The sequence below is a fragment of the Kogia breviceps genome, chromosome 19 (genome assembly GCF_026419965.1).
Source record: "Kogia breviceps isolate mKogBre1 chromosome 19, mKogBre1 haplotype 1, whole genome shotgun sequence".
NCBI classification, from domain to species: domain Eukaryota; kingdom Metazoa; phylum Chordata; class Mammalia; order Artiodactyla; family Physeteridae; genus Kogia; species Kogia breviceps.
The window spans coordinates 18,905,681-18,930,367 of record NC_081328.1 but is presented as its reverse complement, the minus strand read 5'-3'; the positions used below and the strand labels follow the sequence as shown (position 1 = coordinate 18,930,367).

The following is a 24,687-nucleotide window of genomic DNA, read 5'->3' as shown; positions in this document are numbered from 1 at the left end:
TAATTGCTTTAAGTGCAAAGTTAGGTTGTTTATTCGAGATGTTTCCTGTTTCTTAAGGTATGATTGTATTGCTATAAACTTGCCTCTTAGAACTGCTTTTGCTGTATCCCATAGGTTTTGGGTCGTTGTGTCTCCATTGTCATTTGTTTCTAAGTATTTTTTGATTTCCTCTTTGATTTCTTCAGTGATCACTTCGTTATTAAGTAGTGTATTGTTTAGCCTCCATGTGTTTGTATTTTTTACAGATCTTTTCCTATAATTGATATCTAGTCTCATAGCGTTGTGGTCGGAAAAGATACTTGATACGATTTCAATTTTCTTAAATTTGCCAAGGCTAGATTTGTGACCCAATATATGATCAATCCTGGAGAATGTTCCATGAGCACTTGAGAAAAATGTGTATTCTGTTGTCTTTGGATGGAATGTCCTATAAATATCAATTAAGTCCATCTTGTGTAATGTATCATTTAAAGCTTGTGTTTCCTTATTTATTTTCATTTTGGATGATCTGTCCATTGGTGAAAGTGGGGTGTTAAAGTCCCCCATTATAATTGTGTTACTGTCGATTTCCCCTTTTAAGGCTGTTAGTATTTGCCTTATGTATTGAGGTGCTCCTATGTTGGGTGCATAAATATTTACAATTGTTATATCTTCTTCATGGATCGATCCCTTGATCATTATGTAGTGTCCTTCTTTGTCTCTTGTAATAGTCTTTATTTTAAAGTCTATTTTGTCTGATATGAGAATTGCTACTCCAGCTTTCTTCTGATTTCCATTTGCATGGAATATCTTTTTCCATCCCCTTACTTTCAGTCTGTATGTGTCCCTAGGTCTGAAGTGGGTCTCTTGTAGACAGCATATATATGGGTCTTGTTTTTGTATCCATTCAGCCAGTCTGTGTCTTTTGGTGGGAGCATTTAATCCATTTACATTTAAGGTAATTATCGATATGTATGTTCCTATTGCCATTTACTTAATTGTTTTGGGTTGTTCTTGTAGGTCTTTTCCTTCTCTTGTGTTTCTTGCCTAGAGAAGTTCCTTTAGGATTTGTTGTAGAGCTGGTTTGGTGGTGCTGAACTCTCTCAGCTTTTGCTTGTCTGTAAAGGTTTTAATTTCTCCATCAAATCTGAATGAGATCCTTGCTGGGTAGAGTAATCTTGGTTGTAGGTTTTTTTCCTTCATCACTTTAAATATGTCCTGCCACTCCCTTCTGGCTTGTAGAGTTTCTGCTGAAAGATCAGATGTTAATCTTATGGAGATTCCCTTGTGTGTTATTTGTTGTTTTTCCCTTGCTGCTTTTAATATTTTTTCTTTGTATTTAATTTTTGACAGTTTGATTATTATGTGTCTTGGCGTGTTTCTCTTTGGGTTTATCCTGTATGGAACTCTCTGTGCTTCCTGGACTTGATTGATTATTTCCTTTCCTATATTAGGGAAGTTTTCAACTATAATCTCTTCAAATATTTTCTCAGTCCCTTTCTTTTTCTCTTCTTCTTCTGGGACCCCTATAATTCGAATGTTGGTGCGTTTAATGTTGTCCCAGAGGTCTCTGAGACTGTCCTCAGTTCTTTTCATTCTTTTTTCTTTCTTCTGCTCTGCAGTAGTTATTTCCACTATTTTATCTTCCAGGTCACTTATCCGTCCTTCTGCCTCAGTTATTCTGCTATTGATCCCATCTAGAGTATTTTTAATTTCATTTATTGTGTTGCTCATCGTTTCTTGCTTCCTCTTTATTTCTTCTAGGTCCCTATTAACTGTTTCTTGCAAATTGTCTATTCTATTTCCAAGATTTTGCATCATCTTCACCATCATTATTCTAAATTCTCTTTCAGGTAGATTGGCTATTACCTCTTCATCTGTTAGGTCTGGTATGTTTTTATCTTGCTCCTTCATCTGTTGTGTGTTTTTCTGTCTTCTCATTTCGCTTATCTTACTGTGTTTGGGGTCTCCTTTTTGCACGCTGCAAGTTCGTAGTTCCTGTTGTTTTTGGTGGCTGTCCCCAGTGGCTAAGGTTGGTTCAGTGGGTTGAGTAGATTCCCTGGTTGGGGGGACTAGTGCCTCTGTTCTGGTGGATGAGGCTGGATCTTGTCTTTCTGATGGGCAGGTCCTCGTCTGGTGGTGTGTTTGGGGATGTTGGTTACCTTATTATGATTTTAGGCAGCCTCTCTGCTAATGGATGGGGCTGTAGACCTGTCTTGCTCTTTGTTGGGGATAGGGTGTCCAGCACTGTTCTTTGCTGGTCCTTGATTGAAGCTGGGTCTTGGTGTTGAGATGGAGATCTCTGAGAGATTTTCGCCGTCTGATATTACGTGGAGCTGGGAGGTCTCTTGTGGACTAGTGTCTTGAGGTTGGTTCTCCCACCTCAGGGACACCGCCCTGGTGCCTGGCTGGGGCGCCAAGAACCTTTAATCCACGCGGCTCAAAATAAAAGGTAGAATAAATAGAAAGGAAAGAAAAGGAAGGAGGGAGGGAGGGAAGGAAGGAAGAAAGGAAGGAAGAAATGAAGGAAGGAAGCAAGAAAGGAAGGAAGGAAGGTGCAGAGGAAGAAAGGGAGGAAGGAAGAGAGGAAGGGAGGAAAGAAGGGGGAAGGAAGGGAGAAAGGAGGGAAGTAGGGAAGAAAGGAAGGAAGAAAGAAAGGGAGAAGACAGAGTAGTATAAAGTATAGTTATTAAAATAAAAAATAATTATTAAGAAGAAAAATTTCCTTTAAAAAAAAAACAGAAAAATGGGTCGGTCTAACCCTAGGACAAATGGTGAAAGCAAAGCTATACAGACAAAATCTCACACAGCAGCACACACATACACACTCACAAAAAGAAAAAAAAAAGGGAAAATAATAGTATATCTTGCTCCCAAAGTCCACCTCCTCAACTTGGGATGATTCGTTGTCTATTCAGGTTTTCAACAGCTGCAGGGCACTTAAAGTTGATTGTGGAGCTTTAATCCGCCGCTTCTGAGGCTGCTGGGAGAGACTGCCCCCTCTCCTCTCTGTTCGCACAGCTCCTGGGGTTCAGCTTTGGACTTGGTCCCGCCTCTGCGTGTAGGTCGTCCGAGGGCCTCTGCCCTTTGCTCAGACAGGACGATGTTAAAGGAGCAGTTGATTCGGGGGCTCCAGCTCACTCAGGCTGGGGGGAGGGAGTGGCACGGGGGCGGGGCGAGTCCGCGGCGGCAGAGGCCGGCGTGACGCTGCACAGGCCCGAGGCGCGCCGCGCGTTCTCCCGGGGAAGCTGTCCCTGGATCCCGGGACCCCGGCAGTGGCGGGCCGCACGGGCTCCCGGGAGGGCCGGTGTGGAGAGTGACCTGTGCTCACACCCAGGCCTCTTGGTGGTGGCAGCAGCAACCTTAGCGTCCCACACCCGTCTCTACTGTCCGTGCCGACAGACGCGGCTCGCGCCCGTTTCTGGAGTTCCTCTACGCGGTGCTCTTAATCCCCTCACCTCACACCCGAGGAAGCAAAGAGGCAAGAAAAAGTCTCTCGTCTCTTCGGCAGCTCCGCGCCCGCCCCTGGGGCTCCTTCAAGCGGCGCACTTAATCCCCTCTCCTCGCGCCCAGGCAGCAAAGAGGGAGGAAAAGGTCTCTTGCCTCTTCGGCAGCTCCAGACTTCTCCCGAACTCCCTCCCGGCCAGCCGTGGCGCACTAGCCCCCTTCAAGCTGTCTTCACTCTGCCAATTCCAGACCTTTCCCTGGGATCCGACTGAAGCCCGAGCCTCAGCTCCCGGCCCTGCCCGCCCCGGCAGGCGAGCAGACAAGCCTCTCGGACTGGTGAGTGCCGGTCGGCACCGATCCTCTGCGGGAATCTCTCTGCTTTGCCCTCCGCACCCCTGTGGCTGCGCTGTCCTCCGCGGCTCCGGAGCTTCCCCCTCCGGCGCCCGCAGTCTCCGCCCGCGAAGGGGCCTCTAGTGTGGGGGAGTCTTTCCTCCTTCACGGCTCCCTCCCACTGGCGTAGGTCCCGTCCCTATTCTTTTGTCCCTGTTTATTCTTTTTTCTTTTGCCCTACCCAGATATGTGGGGAGTTTCTTGCCTTTTTGGAGGTCTGAGGTCTTCTGCCAGCGTTCGGTGGGTGTTCTATAGGAGAAGTTCCACGTGTAGATGTATTTCTGATGTCTCTGTGAGGAGGAAGGAGATCTCCGAGTCTTACTCTTCCGCCATCTTTAAGCCGTCGGCAGGTGGATTCTTAACCACTGTGCCACCAGGGAAGCCCCTCTTTCTTTCTTTTCTCCCTCCCTCCCTCCCTTCCTTCCTTCCTTCCTTCCTTCCTTCCTTCCTTCCTTCCTTCCTTCCTTCCTTCTTTCTTTCTTTCTTTCTTTCTTTCATTCTTTCATCTTTCTTTCTTCTTGTAAAGGAAATATACTTGGTATGCGAGATATGGCAGACCTCTGCATTGAGATATGGCCATTGTTTCCTTCTTTCTTTAAAAAATACTTTTTAAAAATTGTGGTCAAATACACATAACAGAAATTTTACTGTCTTTGCCTTTTTTTTTTTTTTTTTTTTTTTTTTGCGGTACATAGGCCTCTCACTGTTGTGGCCTCTCCCGTTGCGGAGCACAGGCTCCAGACACGCAGGCCCAGCGGCCATGGCTCAAGAGAAAATTTACTGTCTTTGCCTTTTTTTTTTTTTTTTTTTTTTTTTTTTTTTGCGGTACATGGGCCTCTCACTGTTGTGGCCTCTCCTGTTGCGGAGCACAGGCTCCAGACGCGCAGGCCCAGCGGCCACGGCTCACGGGCCCAGCCACTGTGCGGCATGTGGGATCTTCCCGGACCTGGGCACGAACCCATGTCCCCTGCATCGGCAGGCGGATTCTCAACCACTGCGCCACCAGGGAAGCCCTGCTATTTTTAGGTGTATATTTAGTGTTAAGTACATTCACATTGTTGTGCAATTAATCGCCAGGACTTTTGCATCTTGTAAAACTGAAACTCTGCATCCATTAAAAAATAACTCTCCGTTCCCTCCTTCTCCCAGCCCCTGGCAGCCACCATGCTACTTTCTGTCTCCATGAGTTTGACTCCTCTGGGTCCTCACATAAGTGGAATTATGCAATGTTTGTCTTTTTATGACTGCCTTATTTCACTTAGCAAAACGTTTTCAAGGTTTGTACATGTTGTAGCATGTGTCAGAATTACGTGATTCTATCACACTTTGTTTATCCATTCATCCATTGATGGATACTTGGATTCCTTCTCTCCTGACTCTTGTGAATAATGCTGCTATGAACATGGGTATACAAATAACTGTCTGAGTTTCTGCTTTGCCAGTCTTTCAGATATATACCCAGAAGTGTCTGGATCAGATGGTAATTCCATATTTAATTTTTTAAGGAACTTCCATACTATTTCTGGTCATGGGAGAAACTTCAGAAACCACACAGACCTGCTTATGGACAGGGGAAAGGGGGGCCCAGCCGTGGACCCTTCCTTCTGACTCCCTTGTGTTGGTGACCCAGTCCAGACTAGAACCCGGGGTTCAGGGTCCTCAGTGTGTGCTTCTTGTACCTTTAAAGATGGCTGTGGGAACACGCTGCTGAGGCATGCCGATCTGTAGATGGGGACACCAGAGCCCAGGGAGGCAGGGGCCCCTGCAGTCACACAGCCGGCTGGGCAGACAGGCAGACAGCCTCCCTACCGAGTGCCTTCCACTCCACAGGGCTCTGGGGGCTCTTCCCATTCTGAGCTTTAGTTCAGAAGGCAGAGCCTCCCCTTTTGGTCTCCAGAGCCCACGCAGCCTGACAAGGATGCTGTTGGATGCTGAGGAAAGAGCACAGCACGGAGACCCCAGACCTAGCTGTGTGGCCCCACGAGTCATTCTGTCCTCGAGGGCCTCAGTTTACCCTCCTGTACAGTTGGGAAGGGGGCAGATTGATGGTTTCTCAGGCCCTGGCAGCTTTGCTCTCCCCCATCCAGGGAAGCCTGGCTCTGCGGCACGCTGACAAGCGCTCTCTGGTGGACACAACCAGCATTCCTTCGTTTGGACTATGGCTCCCCAAGTGCCACAATTCTCTTTGTTTTACAGGTGGGAAAAGGAGGGCCCTTAGGAACAGGGGCACTGCAGGGAGGGTGGATGAGAACCTCGACATCTAGGCTCCTTCCTCACCGTGACTGCAAAGGGATAGGGGGCCCGACCCCTGCTGATCCTGTGCCATCTGCTTCCAGCAGCCTCCCCCAGAGTCAACATTGCTGGGGACCGAAGGGAAGAGCCACCCCAAAGGGCTTCACGCGCCAGCTCTGGGGGAGGCCCTGTGCCCTTAGCTCATTGAGGATGCATGACGTTCAGTCTCTGAGTGAGACCAAGAGGCGGCTGGGTCTGCAATAAAGGTTCCCTCCTGCCCTGGCTGGCTAGAACCATGGGAACATTAGGTGGTGGCCAATATCACTTATTTATTACTGAGCACTTAGGCAGCTATTCTGGGTTTCTGTCCAGAGCACCCTCTTCCCATCTGCCAGTCCTGTCTCCGTACTCAGGCCACCTCCTCTCGGCTTCTGTTCTGTCCTGAACGGCCCGGGCTGCCAGGGTGTCAAACACAGATGGCGGGTCCATCACAGCCACAGAGTGCCATGTGGGGCTGGCATTGTCATTATTACCCCAACATCCCAGGTAAGGAAACTGCCTCTTAGAGAGTGTAAGAGACTCACTTAACGGCAGACAGTTGGTAAGTGGCGAAGCCAGGACTGGACCCCAGTCAAGTTCATCGGATGACCTGCTGAGTTCTTATGCAGCCTCCCAGCCGGCTTGGAGCTGCCCTGGGAGCGAGCGTGGGGGGGTGCGGGGGGGCTATCTGGTTCGGCCAAAGTCAGTGACTAAGCAGGCTTTAGAAGCCAGCCTTGCTCATGGATGATGGAGGATGCAAGGCCACTCTGGGGTTCCAGATGCAGATGATGGCTCTGTGGCCTGGGACCAAGCACCCACTTCTCAGAGCTGCCCCATCCTCACACTGGGATTCATAACTGAGAATCCTCACGCAGGGGACCATCCTGCCTTGCAAGGCTGTGAGCCTTGTGTCATGATGGCGTGGGTCTGGGGAGCCCTTGCAGCCAGTGGCTACTGTTTTACCCTGATGGTTAGTTAGAGCATGGAACTCTCTGAGGAAGAGAGAAACTCGAGAGCTGGAACTTTCTGAAGGAAGACCTGCCTCCCACTTTACAGATTCTAGAAAAACTCAGCCCCTAACACCTCCAACCCCAGGAAGCCCAGCCAGAGAGGACAGCCAGCCAGCCCCTGTCTTCTACTCTGTCTCATTATCACTGAGGTCAGAGCCAGAGGAGCTGGAGGGACCTTCTTGTCTAGCCCCTGAGGTTCAGAGAAGGAGAGGCGCTGGCCCAAGGTCACACAGCAGTCAGTGGAAGAGTGTGGTCTCTGCTGTCCTGTCCCATGCCCCTTGCCCCGTGCTGCTGGCAGTCGGGGTGTGGGGCCTGGCTCAGTGGGGGACCTGCAGACACCTCAACTTCTCCCTGAGAGAACACTTGCATCAGGGGTCACAGGCAGAGTTTCCTCTCCCAGGATATCCCGTGAAGTGGTGTGGGAAGACAGGGAGGGGTGGAAGAGGCTTCTGCAGGCCCAGAGAGCGGCCTTGCTGCCCCCAGGGACGGAAGAGGCCCTGACATTCGATCAGGTGCCCAGGATTGGGCTCAGGGCCAGGCCATGACGGGGGGTATTCAGATTGCGGGGCATGGTTTCCACTTTCCGGATGAAAAAACTGAGGCTCGGTGCTGTTAAATGGTTTTCCCTGGCCACACTGCTTTGATTCTGCTTTGGGCCCAGCTCTCCCGGCCTTCCTTCGGAATCCACACCCTTTCTCCATGGACCTTGTTACTTTCCATATGCATGTTCAGGCGGGCCCAGAAGGCGGGTTCTGGCTCTCTCTGGCCCCTGCGCTCTCCTGGGTGGAGGCTGTGCTGTGCCCCATCCCAGGTGCCCCTTGCCCTCAGGGCTCTGGCCAGGTCTGGCCACACCCAGACTGCCCCTGGTGAGTGGTGACGTCAGATCGAGTCCACTGTCACGCTATCGCCACCCCCAAGGCCGCATCAGCAGCTGCCCAGCTGAATAATTCAGAACCTGTTTACTCTTCCGGGCTGTTAGTGGCTCTCAAAACCCTCACCACAGCCCCCTCCCAGGTCCAGCTGCCTTGGCCAGGGCAGGGCTGTGTGCATTGGCCATGAATTATTCAGGCCTCGTTCGACTGGAGCTGGGGCGGATATTGGGGCTGGAGGAGACTCTGGGCCATGAGGTTCTGTCCCATTTAGGGGCACATGGATGGAGAATGCAGGGGACAGAGATGTCTCCATCTCTACCTCCATTTGAGCAGAAACCCAAACCCTGTTGGATCCAGAGTCATCTGCCAGTTGTGGGTCCCAGTGAGAGCTCCCCAAGCTTGAAGCTCAGAGACACGTACCCAGCTCACCATCAGTGTTTGGGGCTGCAGGTTGATCACCAGGCTACAGGCATCAGCAAGGGGATGACACATCCTATGAGAGGGGCCAAGAATGTGGCTTGGGAGTCAGACAGGCCTGGGTGTAAATCCCAGCCCTTCTTCTTTGCAGCTGAGTAACCTTGGGCAAGTGACTTCACCTCTCTGAGCTCAGTTTCTTTTATCTGTAAAATGGGGATATCAGTGGTTCCCACCGCACAGGATTGCTGTGCAGGGTGAAAGAGGTCACACCGCTAACACACCGGAATGTATTCTGTGTTTTACCCACACACCACTCTGTATTGTCACTGCTTGGTTATTTGTTTGCCTGTCATCCTGAGAGCCTTTTGTCAGAAGGTGCCGGGTTGTGATTTTCTCAGCAAGAGAAAATAGTCCTTTTCTCCAAGAACTAGTCCTGAGGTGGCTCCTCGTAGATGCGTGGTAAATGCTTGTTGAATGAATGAATAAATGAATGAGTGAGAAATTGCTCTCCGGAGATGCAATGGGCTGATTTATGAAGCAGTGAGTAAGCTCCTTATTGCTGGGAGTGTCTCACTGGATCTCAATTCACCAGGCATTCCATGGCGAGGACTGATGCTCTGGCTAGAAAGATGCTCTTTCAAGTTCCTCCCCTCTCACTAAGCGTCTGTGTTTCTAGGATTCAATGAATACATATGGGTTGTAGGATTTGGTGGTGCTAGTGGATGATGATGGTTATGATGGTGATGTAGGGGATAAATCCTCTGATGGGAGGTGAGGTGAGGTAGACAGAAGAAGCAGCAGATCCATCGGTCTAGCCTATCACACTATGTGCTCCAGATAGGCAAGGAATTATGGCCTCTCTGTATTCCTGGTACCTGTCATTCAGTAAGCATACAATAGAAGTTCACTGAATGAATGAGTGTCCTTAGTCCATAGACAATGAATCAGGCAGATTCAGGAATCACCCCTTCTCAATCCAGGGTACCAACCCCTCAATCAGCCCTGAGCCAGCTTCTGTGGCCCTTCTACCTTGGCCCTTGCCTCAGTTTCCCCAGCCGTAAAAGTGGGTCACGTGACTCACTTCCCTTCCTCCTGGTAACCTCATCCAAACCGGCTAGTCCTGGCTGCACTAGACCTGCCAGGCTGGACTCCTGCCGTCAGGGTTCTGGCAACCACAGACATGAAGGAGGGACCACACACACACACCGTGAAGCACTAATAAGCTATTTTGCTATTTCTGTTGCTTTCAGAAAGACAGCTTCCAAGATTCAAGGCCAGGTGGTGCTGGTCTTTTTTTGGAAGTGCTAATTAATAATTTAACTTCATATAATGATAATTTTATCTTGTTGCAGTTTGTGGATTTAGGATTATCTCATCCATCCGGTGTCTGGTACTCAGCAAAGAGCATCTCTCCTGCTGTCTACGGGAATGTGCTGCTGGGAGAACTTCCCCAAGGGGAGAGGGGCCCGGGAGAGGCACTTAAGTGCAAGGTCTCCCAAACCCGTTGCCGGGGCTAAGACACTGTAGTCTGTGGGGTGCAGTGGCTTTCTGGAATCTCTCAAGGAGTGTTTTTCCTTGGAATGGAGGATAGAGCCCGTGCACCTTCATTTTGGTTTCTGTGGAAATGGGTATCAGAGGAGGCCCAGCCTCAGCCTGTCACGGCAGGAAGGGTCCTGAGAAAACATCAGAACTTCCCCCTCAGGGAAACTGAGGCTAGAGACAGGGAGGGACTAGCTTCGTATCATGTATCAGCCACAGAGCTCATTCTAGAACCTGGGGTCTTCCCGTCCCTGGCTAAGCCCTCCGATATATCCCTCCTCTGGGCCAGCTGACCCAGCTGTCATGCTCCATCCCCCTGGCACTTGGTGGGGAGTGGCCCGGGTGCATTTTAAATGGGGATGAAGGATGAACACTCAGGCCCCCTACTCCCATGAGGGCTGGGGACCAGAGCACCCTAATCGCGTTTCCTGCTGGTGGGGGAGAGTTGGGAAAAAGCTGAAAAAGAAAGGGGATTGGCAGGTGTGGCTAGGAATCCCTCCTGAATGAATGCAAAACCCTCTCTTGGCGTCACGTTCTCCATGTCTGGCGGGTGATACTGGCATCCTGTTGTCCAGAAGCGGCTGTGACTTAGATTCAACTGACCTGGAAGAGAGAGTAGAGCTAGGACCAGGGGGCTAGGAATGTTCTGGACTTAAAACTCTGGGGCGTTGGAGAGGGAGCCATGAGGCTGGAGCAGGAGGCAGGGGCCAGGCTCCGGAAGACTATCGCCATCAACTTCAGTCGAAGCCAGCAGTGATTTAACTGCTTAGGTGAGACCTTTAGCCTCTGGGGCTTCAGCTAATTTTCCTGCCATACTAGGAAAAGCACTCGGGGAGGATCTTAGAGGCATCATCTGTGTGTCTGTGTCCAGCTGAGATGGGGCTCCGCTGGGTTTCCTCTGACTGTGAGACAAGGCTGTGGGTCAGGGTGGGGTTGCTGGCCCCCCCCCTCTGTCCATAAGGGTTTTCAGGTTCCCCTCCACCCAAAGCTGGGCTGGTGGCCAGGCCCCAGGTTGGTCTCAGCCCATGTTAATGAGATGCTAATACCGAAGGCCAGATTGGCTGTGGCATCAAAGTGTTTAGGGACCCTCCTGACAGCTCGAGAAGCCCCCCAGCCACTCTGGGCAGCTCGAGCTCTAAGCCAGGATGTTCTCCCAGCAATTGTACCCGTCACTTCTCATTACAGCTGACGCCCATTGTACCTGCCAGGGTGCCGTGGGGCGTAACTGGCCATGTTCCCTCCCAGAGCCCCCGGGGAGGCTGCTGCCGGGTCTGGAGGAGTCCCTGGGGACTCCGGAGGCTTCGGTGGTGCCAGGATCAGGTCCTGTCCGTTCCGGATCCCCGTGGCTGCAGCTGGAGTGGAAGATCTCATAAAGACTCCTCACGCTGAGAACGATGTGTTGACCTTTCTTTGTTTTGACTTCCCCGTCCACGGCCTCCAACAGTCTGTGTTCAGACCAATCTCAGCTGTGACATAAACTTTCTTCCTTGGATGCTTAGAATTCAAGAAACTTAGAAGGTCAGAACTGAACAGCAAATGCAGGGTTTGTTTATCTTTTTTAGCGTTAGTTTTTGATTTGCCTTAAAAATTGTCCAAATAAGATATATGCAAATTGAAGAAAATGAAAATACCAAAAGGCTTATAATACAGAAGCAAACTCTTTCCCCACCCTTCCTACCTCCACTCTTGCTCTTTGGGGACAACACTTTAAAAAAAATTTTTTTTTAAATTTAATTTAATTTATTTTTTTATACAGCAGGTTCTTCTTAGTCATCCATTTTATACACATCAATGTGTACATGTTAATCCCAATCTCCCAATTCATCCCACCACCACACTTTATTATGTTGAGGTAGGTTCCCTCTATGCCCACTTTTTGGAGAGTTTATCATAAATGGGTGTTGAATTTTGTCAAAAGCTTTTTCTGCATCTATTGCAATGATCATGTGGTTTTTAGTCTTCAATTTGTTAATATGGTGTATCACATTGATTGATTTGCATATATTGAAGAATTCTTGTATTCCTGGGATAAATCCCACTTGATCATGGTGTATGATCTTTTTAATGTGTTGTTGGATTCTGTTTGCTCATATTTTGTTGAGGATTTTTGCATCTATATTCATCAGTGATATTGGTCTTAATTTTCTTTTTTTGTAGTATCTCTGTCTGGTTTTGGTATCAGGGTGATGGTGGCCTCATAGAATGAGTTTGGGAGTGTTCCTTCATCCACAATTTTTTGGAAGAGTTTGAGAGGGATGGGTGTGAGCTCTTCTCTAAATGTTTGATAGAATTCACCTGTGAAGCCATCTGGTCCTGGACTTTTGTTTGTTGGAAGATTTTTAATCACAGTTTCAATTTCATTACTTGTGATTGGTCTGTTCATATTTTCTATTTCTTCCTGGTTCAGTCTTGGAAGGTTATACCTTTCTAAGAACTGGGGACAACACATTTTTAACTCTTTCAGCTGCTGCTTTTGCTGTTTGGCTTCGTGTTTCTAAATATGTGTATGATGCCATTTCTTGCTTTATGTCCAGATTTAGACATCATCTATTAACTTCCTATTATGATAGACAAGGGTTTTGCTCTGCTACTTACCTTAGTTCTGTGCCCTCCTCCTTACATAGTTATATTGTACTTTTTAGTCACATCTAGAACATTATTATGGCGATATAAATGTGGCTTATTTCAGAGTCAAGATATGGACAATGATTTTAGTTTCTTTCTCATACATTTTTTTTTCCTGGTGTGGTCAAGACAGTAAGTGCTCTTCAGCTATCCATCTGTTCCTCTGTATTTCTCAATGTCCCTTCCAGTTAGGGAGGAGTCATGTGACTGGTGTTATCCCTTTGGGCTAAGGCAGTTAAGAGCCTGTGTGCCTCTTCCATCTCTCTCTTCCCTAGTGAGGAAACTGCAAGTCATGGGTTCCATGTCTGCAAATACAAAGGGAAGGACTGCCTGGCCAGTGAGGGAATATGATGTGACTGAGAAATAAAGTCTTATTGTCTATCATGCCATCTCTAAGGAAAAATATATTCAGAGGTAATAAAAATCACCTAACATTTTAAATTGCATCATTTTCTGTTCTTTTTTAAAATTGAAATATAGTTGATTTACAATGTTGTATTAGTTTCTGGTGTACAGAAAAGTGATTCTCTCTCTCTCTCTCTTTTTTTTTTTTTTCAGCTCTGCCACATGGGTCTTAGTTGCGGCATCTTAGATCCCCAACCAGGGATTGAAACTGGGCCCACAGCAGTGAAAGCTCTGAGTCCTAACCACTGGACTGCCAGGTAATACCCTAGATTCTTTTCCATTATATTAATAGTTTATTACAAGATATTGAATATAGTTCCCTGTGCTATACAGTAGGATCTTGTTGCTTATCTATTTTATATACAGTAGTTTGTATCTGCTAATCCCAAACTCCTAATTTATCCCTCCCACCCCCTTTTCCCCTTTGGTAACCATAAGTTCATTTTCTATGTCTGTGTGTCTGTTTCCATTTTGTAAATACATTCATTTGTATCATTTTTTAGATTCCACATGTAAGTGGTATCATATGATATTTGTTTTTCTCTTTGTGATTTACTTCACTTAGTATGATAATCTCTAGGTCCATCCATGTTGCTGCAAATGGCATTATTTCGTTCTTTTTTATGACTGAGTAATATTCCATTGTGTGTGTATATATATATATATATATATATATATATATATATATACCACATCTTCTTTATCCATTCATCTGTTGATGAGTACTTGGGTGGCTTCCATGTCTTGCCTATTGTAACTAGTGCTGCTATGAACACTGGGGAATTGTATTGTTTTCTTAAACTTTTCCAAATGGTGTGTCACATCTGCTGTAACATTATTAGTAGTATTTTGTTCACAAGTGTTATCTTACATCAGCTCATCTAGCAATCCCTCGTGTTTCCCTGGATTCTTACACTTTAGGTCTGCTGCAAAGGTTTATTCTGGGAATAAACCAGTCTCCTGTGTTGAAACGCCTATTTCCTGGATTCTATTTTCTTGGTTTACTTTCTGCTTTTGCTGGAGCATATCCTCTGATAGCTTACTAAGTAAAAGGGAGTTTGAAGTGCATTTTCTGAATCCTTACACATAAAAAAATTTATAGTCCCAACTTATATCTTAACTGAGTATCCAGGGATAGAATTCTATTTTGAAAACAATTTCTCCTGGGAATGTAAAAGGCACTGCTTCACTAGTTACCTGGTATCCAGTGCTGCTCTTGAGAAGTCTTATAACCATCCTGATTCCTGTTCCTTTGTAGGAAACCAGTTTTTTCTTGCTGGAAGCTTTTTAGGTTTATCCCTTCATGTGTTCTGAAATTTTACAATATTATATCTTGGCAGTGAATCTATCTATTGTTCTGGCACTTGGTAGGCCCTTTGATCTGGAGGTTCATGTCTTTTAGTGCTGGAAAAATTTACATGGACTATTGCTTTGTTAATTCTCTTCTATCTATTTTCTCTTTTAATTGGGTACCAGCTACTGGGTTGATACTTGGCATCAACCATGGCTACAATAATGCTATGTAACAAACCAAAACTTGGTGCCTTAAAACATAATTATTCTCATGGATCTGTGGCTGAGAGTCACTGATTTAGGCTGAACTAGGTGGAGTGGCTTATGTTGACTGGGCTTACCCACAGAGCTGGGAGTAGGTTAAGGGATGGTTGATCTGGGACAGAATTGGGTGGAGGAGTTTAGCTTGGCTCCAGATATCTCTCACCCTCATTGTGGGATCAGTGGGCTAGCACAAGTGTGTTCTTCTCATGCAGATGGCAGAGAAGCAAGAGCCCAATCACATAAGAGGTTTTAAGCTTTTGGTCAGATTCTCCCAACTAACATCCAGGGGCCCAAAGCAAACACATGGCAGAACCCAAACTCAGGAGACCTCTTCAGTGGGAGAGGTGCAAAATCACATGGCAGAAGGTTTGATATTGAAATGGGTAAAGAATTAGGGCAACCAATGCAATCTACTTTAAATGTTTTTTTTTCTTATTTTTCCACATTTGCCACATCGGTCTATATCTTAGAAGGTTTTGTTAACGCTGTTTTACAATATGTGTTGTGGATTTTATTTCACATTTAAAATTTTCTAGATCTCTTTCTTGTTCTCTAATTGTTTCTTTTCATAATATCCAATTCCTATTTTATGAATGCAATATATTTTCTATCTCTATTAGAATATTTATTAGAGTTTTTCTGTAAGGTTTTTTCAAAACATTCTTTACATTATTTCTTTTTCCCCAGGGCTGTCCATCCACCTTTGCTGTGCTTGGTCTCCGCCATCTTGGTCGTCTACCACATAGCATGGGTCTGGGTGTAGACTTGGAGGCAGACTGCCTAGGGCCACAGCTCAGTTCTATGGTTCACTAATCAGATGACTGCACTTGGGCTTGGCCTCTTTCTTCCTTAGAGTGGTCATCTGTAAAATGGGAACAGAGCTAGTTACCTACCACATAGAATTGTTGGGAGTGCTACAAAAGTCATCAGGGACAAAACACCTGGCAGCATCCCTAGCACAGGCATGAAGCCTTAGTTATCAGTTTCTCACATTGACATCTCTTCTCAACTAAATTTGTGGCACAGAAAAGCTGAGTAAAAGTTTTGTGTTTAGTGATGAAGCTTGTGGACAGATAGCCTTCATCACGGAGTGTGGAGTGGGGAGTCTGATCATACAGTTGGAGAGCATACTGGCATTGTAGACTTTTTTCCCCCCTACTCTGCACATTTTTCCCCCAATAAAGGTGGCAGGGAGGAGTTTTATGACTTTGTGGGGCAACGAGCCTGGGGTTCCCAGTGATTTCTCTTTAGACTTCCACTTCCTCCCTGAGTGGAAGCCCAGCCCAGACATCACTCACCTCCATGTGGCTGGTGCCTGAGCTCCTTGGGGTTTGCTATCATGTTAAGGGGTTCTAGGAGAGAAAGGGGATAATGCCATCTTTCACTAGAAGTCAAGGCTGCACCCGCAAGTTGCTTGAGCTATAAAATCTCTCATTCAAATGAATCTTTCCATGGCAGCCAATGTGTAAAAGAGAGGAAAGCAGAACTGCCCTGGTTGGAGTGGGGTGGAGCCTAGAGTCCCCCACTTCCCACACCAGCTTCCCTCTGAGGTGCTGGCTCTCCAGCGCTCAGTTGGAGAACTTTGAGATGCAACCACCCCCGCCATCATTTCACAGATGACCAAGCCCAGGCTAGGAGAGGAAAGCGTCTGGAACTTGGCCTCTGACCCCCCCCCGTTCAACCGTCTCCCTTCCATACTTTCTTGCTTCTGAATAGAAGGCATAGTGGTTGACATCCATTTCACTCTTTTGAAAAATAAATAAATAAACTTATTCATTTATTTTTGGCTGTGTTGGGTCTTCGTGGCTGCACACGGGCTTTCTCTTGTTGCGGCGAGCCGGGGCCACTCTTCGTTGTGGTGCACGGGCTTCTCGTGTGGTGGCTTCTCTTATTGGGGAGCACAGGCTCTAGGTGCACGGGCTTCACTAGTTGTGGTGCTCTAGAGCGCAGGCTCAGTAGTTGTGGCGCACAGGCTTAGTTGCTCTGTGGCACGTGGGATCTTCCCGGACCAGGGCTCGAACCCGTGTCCCCTGCATTTGCAGGTGGATTCTTAACCACTGTGCCACCAGGGAAGCCCCGTGTCACTCTTTTTAAAAAGTGAAGGATAAAGTCTCAACTTCCTCCACCCAGACTCTTCTGGGTCTAGCTTCTCTGACTCTATCTTGACATTTTATTTTCATCCCTGCCACCTCTGGGGATAATGACAAGGGGCACATAATTTCTACATGTGGGGGAAAGTAGCTCTACCTTGGATGTGTCCTAAAATATCCTCTTCCCATAATTTGGCCCCCACCAGCCTCTGTGATCTGCATTCCCACTCCTCCTTTTCAGAAGCCCCTGTCCCAGTCAGCAGAGGCTCTGCTCCTCTAACCTGTATCCCCTACATTTTAACAACCCCCTCGGGTCAGGAATTCTAACAACCAACAGGGTGGAGAACACTGGCATCCTTCCATTTCCATCTCTCCAGGGCAAAATTCTATTTTCTTTCAAGGTTTGGCACAAATGCCACCTTTTCAGAGAAGTCTTGCTTTGAGTAAGTTACTTCATCTCTTGCGCTTCACTTACTCAGCTGTAGAATGGGTGGCGTGGAGCCTGCCTCCCTGGGTTTTGGGGAAGATTAAATATGCCAATGTAAGACTTGGCACAGTGTTGGCCTCACACAAAAGATGTGGCTCAGTAAATGTTAGCAATTATTGTGTGTGCATCTGTTGTAAAAATGTCCTATTCTTTTGGCGTACGTCTAATTTCTCCACTAGATGGGTGGGTCTCCACTCTGAAGGCAAATTAGAATCATCTGGGGGACTTTTTAAAAACACGGTTGCCTGGGCCCCATTTCAGATCCATTGACTATGAATCTTTAGCGATGAGGCCCAGGAGGCAGTATGTGAAAAGCCTCCCAGGCCATGGATTCTATCAGGTAACCACTGTTGAGAATGCTGAGTTGGACATGAGCTGCCTGAGAGCAAAGATAATCTGTGATATTCCAATCTATAATAAGAAATATATCAATATATATTTGGTGTTTGTCCCGTTTCTGGCACAGAGCTCCTAAAACCCTTGGAATTTCCTAGGTGTTGAGGGCAAAAAGTCGTCTTTTGTTATGCTAGTGAGGTGACTTTTGGAAAGCCCCTAGGTCACCTAAGGATGGGAAGGGGTCACTGGAGGAGCCAATCACTTGATTAGAGGGTTGCAACTTTCGGTCCCATCCCAGACCCCCGGGGAGGGAAGAGGGGCTGGAGATTGAGTTCAGTCGCCAATGGCCAATGATTTAATCCATCGTGCTTATGTAATGAAGCTTCAGCTGAAAAGGATGGGGTTCAGAGAGCTTCTGGGTTGGTGAGAACTTGGAGATTCACGAAGAATGGCTTGCTCAGAGAGCATGGAAGCTCTTCGCCCTTTCCCCGTACCCTGCCCTATGCATCTCTCCCATCTGGCTATTCCTGAGTTATATATCCATTTGTAATAAACCAGTAATCTAGTAAGTAAAATGGTTCTCTGAGTTCTCTGAGTCACTCTAGCAAATTAATCGAACCCAAGGAGGGGGTCTTCGGAACCTCTAACCTATAGCTGGTCTGTCAGAAGCACAGGTGACAACTAGCAGGGAGTTGGGGTGGGGAGAGGGTCTTGTAGGACTGAGCCCTTAACCTGAGAGATCTGATTCTATCTCCAGGTAGATCGTGTTAGAAGTGAGCTGGACTGTAGGCCTCACCAGCTTGTGTGGGAGAGTTGCTTGGCACTGGATGCAGAATCATGACATCATATACGGTAGCTTGCATCCAGGATTCCATAGCTGGATGAATGAATGATCGAGTGTAAGAAGCAAAGTCAAAGTTGGAATGAGAGGGTCTTTGTGGACATGGAGCTTGCACTGAGGTTAATCAGGATCAGACCTGGTTGGCTGAAGGGTGCCCAGCCGAGGGCTCTGGAAGCCTGTGTGTGCCTGAGGGTGCGGCTCTGCACCCAGGTCTGGGGTCACATTTAGGGTGGTCTATGACTCACCAAGTGCTTTCTTTAGACCTTGTTGCTATCCCATGAAGAGGTGCTTTCTTCCTCTTCCTTTTCCTAGTGATGCCATCGGACAGATGAGGAAACTGTGGCCCAGAGACGGCATGACTTAGCCAGGGTCTCCCAGTCAGAGAGCTGCAGAGCCAGGACCTGGACCTGTGTCTCCTGACACCTGGTCCTGTGCATGGTCAGGGTTTTTGGAGTGAGGCTCTGAGGCACCAGCGCTGGCTTCTGGGAGTGAGTCGTGTCTGTGGGAGGGAGCAGGTAGACGAGTGGGGACCTCCCTGAGAAGTGGGCCCCAGTCCTCTTGGGGACTTGTGGGAGGGGCCATAGGGAAACATCAGCAGTGGTGGCATTCGGGCGCGTGTGTGTACCATTGTATGCCGCCATATGTGTGACTGTGCTGTGTGCTTCCTGCCCCCGGTGTGTCTGCTGTGTGCACTGCGCCGCGTGTGCTGTGACATCAGAGGCCTCTCAAGCTCCCCAAAGCCTGCTCCCCCAGCCATCGAGAGACCTGCCGCCCCCGAAAGCTCAGGGACTCAAGTGACTGCCCCTTCCCAGGAAAGGACACAGCGGGGAATGTCTTTTCCCTGGGGAGGAGGGCGTGGTCTGGGTTCCAGTGCCCCCGTGGTGACCCCTCTCTGTCCAGCACTGGAAACTTCCTGCTCCCTGGCCCCGCTTTCCCTACCCCCTCACCAGTGGCATCTTTCCAGAAAAGCATCCATGTGTAGAAGAGGCTGCCCAGAGCTGTCCCGGCCCTGCCCCCCTCTCCCCTTCCCTGCCCTGTGCCTGCTGAACCTCCTCTTCTGCCAGGGCTCAGCTTCGGCAGGAAATTTCCCTGGGCACCCTTACTCCCGACTGCGTGCTAATTGCTTAGTCTCTAGCCTCCGCGGGGGACAGGGTCACCTTGCCACATACTCCCCCCCCCCCCCCCCCCCCGTCCAGTGGGAGGTGGGAGGAGCAGGCAGGAGCAGGAAGCAGGCTAGCCAACCAAGGGAAGAGGAGATCTTGGGTTGCTGGGCCAAGTGAAAGGAAGGAGAGGAATTAGGGGGAAATGATAAGTTAAGATAAGGCTAAGTTATGCTATGATAACAAACAAGCCCCGAATCTCAGTGGCTTGAAAATCAAAGGTTTATTTCTCATTCACATCACATGTCTATATGGACTGGCAGCTCTCGTATAGACTTTTCTTATTATAGTCAGTCAAGCACTTAGGATGATGGAGCAGCCACCGTCTTGGATATCACCAGTCACTTAGAAAGAAGAGAACAGTGGAAGTCTCACACCAGCAATTAAATAGCCTGAAAGTGACACTTTCACTCATACCTCATTGGCCTGAACTAGTCACATGGTTACTTTTGCTCATACCCCATTGGCCAGAACAGCTCACATGATACTTCCAATAGTAGAGGACCAGGAAATACAATCCTACCATGTGCCTGGAAGACAGAGAGATGGAAGTACTTGGTGAATAGTCCTAATGAGAGCCATTAAACAAATGGCTATGGAGAACCAGAAGGGGAGGGGTGCAGCTGACACTCCAGATCTTTACTGACCCACATCCCCGAGCTCCAAGCCTGTGGATAGTGCTCCTTTGAGATCATAAAGTCATGAACTGGCCCCAGAAGAGAAAGGGAGGAGGCAGTTTGCATGTAAATTGAATTGAGTACCAGCTGTGTGCCAGGCTGTGCTGAACTCTGGAAATATAAGATGAACACAGCTCCTGCCCTGATGGAGCCAACATTTATATAAGAAACAGTGAAGCATGAAATAGCATGACGATTTGATATCTTAGATCCAAGGTGGAAACTGAGCAGAGGAGGAAAGAGGCAGCAGTATGATCTAGAGCTGCACTTAGTGGTTGCTTCATTTTCTCCTGTTGCTTCAAGGTTGGGGCTGCCCATATAAAGTCAGAGTCCTGTGCAATTACGTGGTTTCTGGTTCCTGCCTCTACCTTCACCCATGCCCTCCAAGATTAGGAGCCTTTGTAATTGGAGCCATTCCTGGGAGAGAACCAGAGACTCACCCTAAAGTCTTAAAAGTGCATTAATGTTGTCTCAGTAAGTTATGTGCTCTTGTTAATGGAAATGTTTCATTTTGATTACATTTTTATAGGCATTTTCCTGGGGACACTGTGCTGTCCTTGTTCTGAGCTCCCCAATCCAATCCATAAAGAGACTAAAATGAGAGAGAGAGAGAGAGAAAGGAGAGAAAGGCTGGGAAGATTGGATCCCTTCATTTTGTCAAAATGGGTTTACTTTTCAATTATCTGGAGGAAAATCCCTCTCTCAACAAATTTTGGCTTTGTGCAATTTGGCTTGAATTAGGAAAAGCAGAGGGCTTAGAGTAAAACTTGAGTGAGTATCAAAGGTAAGTGAGTGTCAGGAAGGAAGAGAAGGGGAGAACTCACACGCATATGCTCACTTGTGAGCGGCAAGTTCACTAAAGGATCATAGCTGCCAGCAGTCGAATCCTTTTATGCCCCCTTGTTGCCTTCAGAATCAAGTCCAAAGTCCTTAGCTTGGATCAAACGACACCTCATGGTATGTTTTCACCCTGTCTTTCCCTCTAGCTTCCCTTTCCCTTTGGCACTCCTTGCACCCCAAACTCTAGTTCTAGGCTGCATTTCTTACACTTACCCCAACATGGCTTATGCCTCAGTGCCTTTGCTTCTGCTGTTCCCTTGGCCTGGGACGCTCTTCCATCACCTACTTGGAAAATCCCTCCTCCTCCTCATAACCCTGGCTCAAGTGACTCTACTCTGTCAGCATCTCCCTAGGTACTTTCACCACCCATTCCCTGTGTGGTTTCATTTATGGCAGTGCTGTCTCTTGTACAAATTTCCATTACAGTCTTTATCACAGCGACTGACAGTCGTTTCCAGGCATGTCTCTCCAACTAGGCTGTAGAATCCTTGAGGGAAGTGATATTGTCTAATTCCTTTTTCTATCCGTTTTATCAAGCACAAGACTTAGCACGTAGCAGGGGCTTGGTAGAATCTATACAATACATTGAATGAAAGAATGAGTAAATGAATGAGCGAATTGGAGAGCATTTGAAGGGGCATTTGATGTAAGCTCCCACGCAGAACCAGAATCCCTTCTGTAGCAGGGATCAACACACTACAGCCCGTGGTCTGAGTCTGGCCAGATGCCTGCCTGTTTGTGTGAATAAGGTTCTAATGGAACACAGCCACGTCCATTTGTTTACTTATTGCTCATGTCTACTTTTGCAACACAGCAACAGAGTTGAGTAGTTGGGACCATATGGTTCTCAAAGCCTGCAGTATTTCCTGTCAGACTCTTTACAGAAAAGTTTGCCCACCTCTATTCTTTAGCATTGACTCTCAATCATTTTCGGACTAGAAACATGTTTGAGGATTTGATAAAAAGCTTTGAAATTGAAAATATGCTCATACACAGGACATTTTGCATTCAATTTCGTGAGAATCAACGACCCCTTGAATCCCATTCAGCAGTCTCCTAGAGATCCAGCAACACCAGATTAAAAATTCAGTTGCCCAAGTCTCGTGAGACTGGAACTGAAAAAGTGATGGAGAATGTGGTCTTAAAAATCAAAACTTAAAAAAAAAGAGAGAGACTGCATTGCCCTGAAACGTCTCCGACATATAGTTGGCCATCTTGCGTACTGTATCTTCAGCCCCAGGAAACTTACTACCGGGCATCATAGGATGCTGTCGCAGAAAGGCACGGTTTGTAAGGAAGCCCATCTTTACACTCAACTGGGCTCTCGGAAGGAGAGCCCCCTGGTCTTCTGGGATGTGGAGGCCGTGGCCCAGGGTGCATAAGCTCATTTTCTCAGCTGATGAGGAGAGACAGGGAGAAACCAGAAGGCTGGGGAGAGGCTGTGCATTCTGATCTTCCCAAGGAGAGGCACAGCGGGGGAAGGGTGAGTGAAGGGGGACCTAGAAGAGGGGTCAGGACCGTTACAATCCATCACATCTAACTACCTTGCTTTCTTAAAAACGAAGGGCGGGTGAGGTGGGGGGTTGGGAAATGTGTGTGTCTGGCACCTAATGAAGTCCTGAGCAATAGGAAGCCTTAGGCCTCTGGGAAGCAAATTGTGGGCCAAACGAGCTCATTTTTTAGCAGAATTATTAAATTAGCAGATGAAGGGAACACATAAGACATTATGGATCTTGCTCTTAGCGGAGCCCTCCATAGAGGGTAGTGCAGATGCTTGCTACATTCCTTCCATCCGGGGTTGGGGGGAAGCTGGCATCCCTTGGATCCCCACGGGGAGGGCCGGGTGGGGGTGATGTGTAATGAACATCTGGGCGGGGTGCTGTCTTGGGGGCTTTAAGTCCACTAACCCATTCAATCTCCACGACAATCGAGGGAAGGTGACTGTTGTCATTTCAGAAGGGAAGATGGGCTCAGGGGATGAAGTGCCTCGCCTCGGCTCACAGAGTCGGTGGCAGAGCTCATGGCTGAATCTCCATCTGCCCGAGTCCAGACCCAGTGCCCTTGCCCCAAGGGTAAGGAAAATCTCCCTGCCAGGAGCTCTCGGGTGTGACTTTGAAATGGAGCAAAGGGACATGAAAAACCAGTGGGAATAAAACACAGACCTACTAGAGTATGGCCTTGAGGATACAGGGAGGGGGAAGGGTAAGCTGTGACAAAGTGAGAGAGTGGCATGGACATATATACACTACCAAACGTAAAATAGATAGCTAGTGGGAAGCAGCCGCATAGCACAGGGAGATCAGCTCGGTGCTTTGTGACCACCTAGAGGGGTGGGATAGGGAGGATGGGAGGGAGGGAGACGCAAGAAGGAAGAGATATGGGAACATATGTATATGTATAACTGATTCACTTTGTTGTAAAGCAGAAACTAACACACCATTGTAAAGCAATTATACTCCAATAAAGATGTAAAAAACAAAAAACAAAAAACCAGTTGGGTAACAGACAACAGCTGGAGTTGGGCAGGGAGGGCTGAGTCCGGGATAGGAGGGGAAGCCAGGGGAAGCCGGCTTCCAGCAGCAGGGCTGATTCTAACCGCTGCTTTTAGGAAGACGTGATGAATGGACATGTGTTCAGATAAACGAAAGAGCATGGAATCCGGGCCATGTGGGGAATAGTTAAGTCAGCAACCAGGTCTCTGTCGCTTGCTCAAAACATTCACAGTCCTGTCCTGGAGGATGCTGGTGACTCCGGTGGTCTCAGTGGGTTGGTTGGGTCAGCGGTATCCCACACAAAGGCAAGGAGAGCTTTCTAAGGATGGAGGTGTCCAGCCCTGTAGGGAGTGAGCTTCCCATCACTGGAGACATTCCAGGAGCCGACATAACTTGGGAGGTGAGTCTGACTCTGGGTAAGATAAAAGATTGGCTAGAGCCCCTCCCAGCACGACAATTCTCTATCTTCGAACTCAAGCTCGAGGAAGAATATCCCAACAGCAAAGCTCTCCAGAGATTCCTGCAGAAACCTGACAGTGGAGAGGGAGAATCTGTATTTGTTTCCGAGATCTGCTAGTGACTCACTGTGGGCGTGAAGACAGAGGAGGGGCACTTAGTGACCCCTGGAGACACCCTCTAGTCTGAGGATTGCTTCTAGGCAGCAGGCTGACTGACAGGCCTTTCCAAATCCTCCCAGCACGGGGGACGGGCCTTCACTCGCAGAGAACCTTTTCTAGCAGTGAGAACCAACCCATCAAAAATAAGAGAGAAGAGCCAGGGCAAGGGAGGAGGTGACCCCAGCCACCTGCTTACAAACCTTCCCTAAAGTCCTAGTGTGTGCCAGAGTCCCAGACAGACAGAAACGAGCCATGGGAAGCTGGAGTGCTGTGGGCAAGCTGAGGCATGGTCACCAACCTCTCTCAGAAAAGCTGGATGGAGCCAGGGGAAAAGGGGACCAGACAAGGAGGTGGGTTTGCTCAGAACCACAAGAGACCACATCTATCTGGGGCATCTCTGGTTATGAATCAGTGGTCTTTGTAACTCTGGAAAGGATTTGGCTGGAGGGAGATAGAGGAAAGATGGTACCGGAATGGGGAGAGATGAGGGATGGGGGAATGGGGAGATGGGGAAAAAGCCAGGAAGCCAAAAGTGGCCAGATTTTGTAGCGTTTTGAATGTCAGTCTGAGTTCTTTTTTTAAAAAATTAATTAAGTTTTGGCTGCCTTGGGTCCTCGCTGCTGCGCGCGGGCTTT

General features: G+C 47.9%; 1 long non-coding RNA gene across 2 annotated transcripts in view; it reads left to right on the top strand.

The window, feature by feature from the left end:
* The window catches only part of LOC136793253 (uncharacterized), a 369,507-nt gene that overhangs the window by 243,137 nt on the left and 101,683 nt on the right, over positions 1-24,687 (top strand). Inside the window, exons 1-2 of one of the 2 annotated variants that reach the window (XR_010838283.1) lie at positions 3,171-3,762; positions 13,109-13,212. This is a non-coding gene — a long non-coding RNA (uncharacterized lncRNA). Of the gene's footprint in view, positions 1-3,170; positions 3,763-13,108; positions 13,213-24,687 lie in introns of those variants that run through there. The other variant, XR_010838284.1, reaches the window with a different exon arrangement.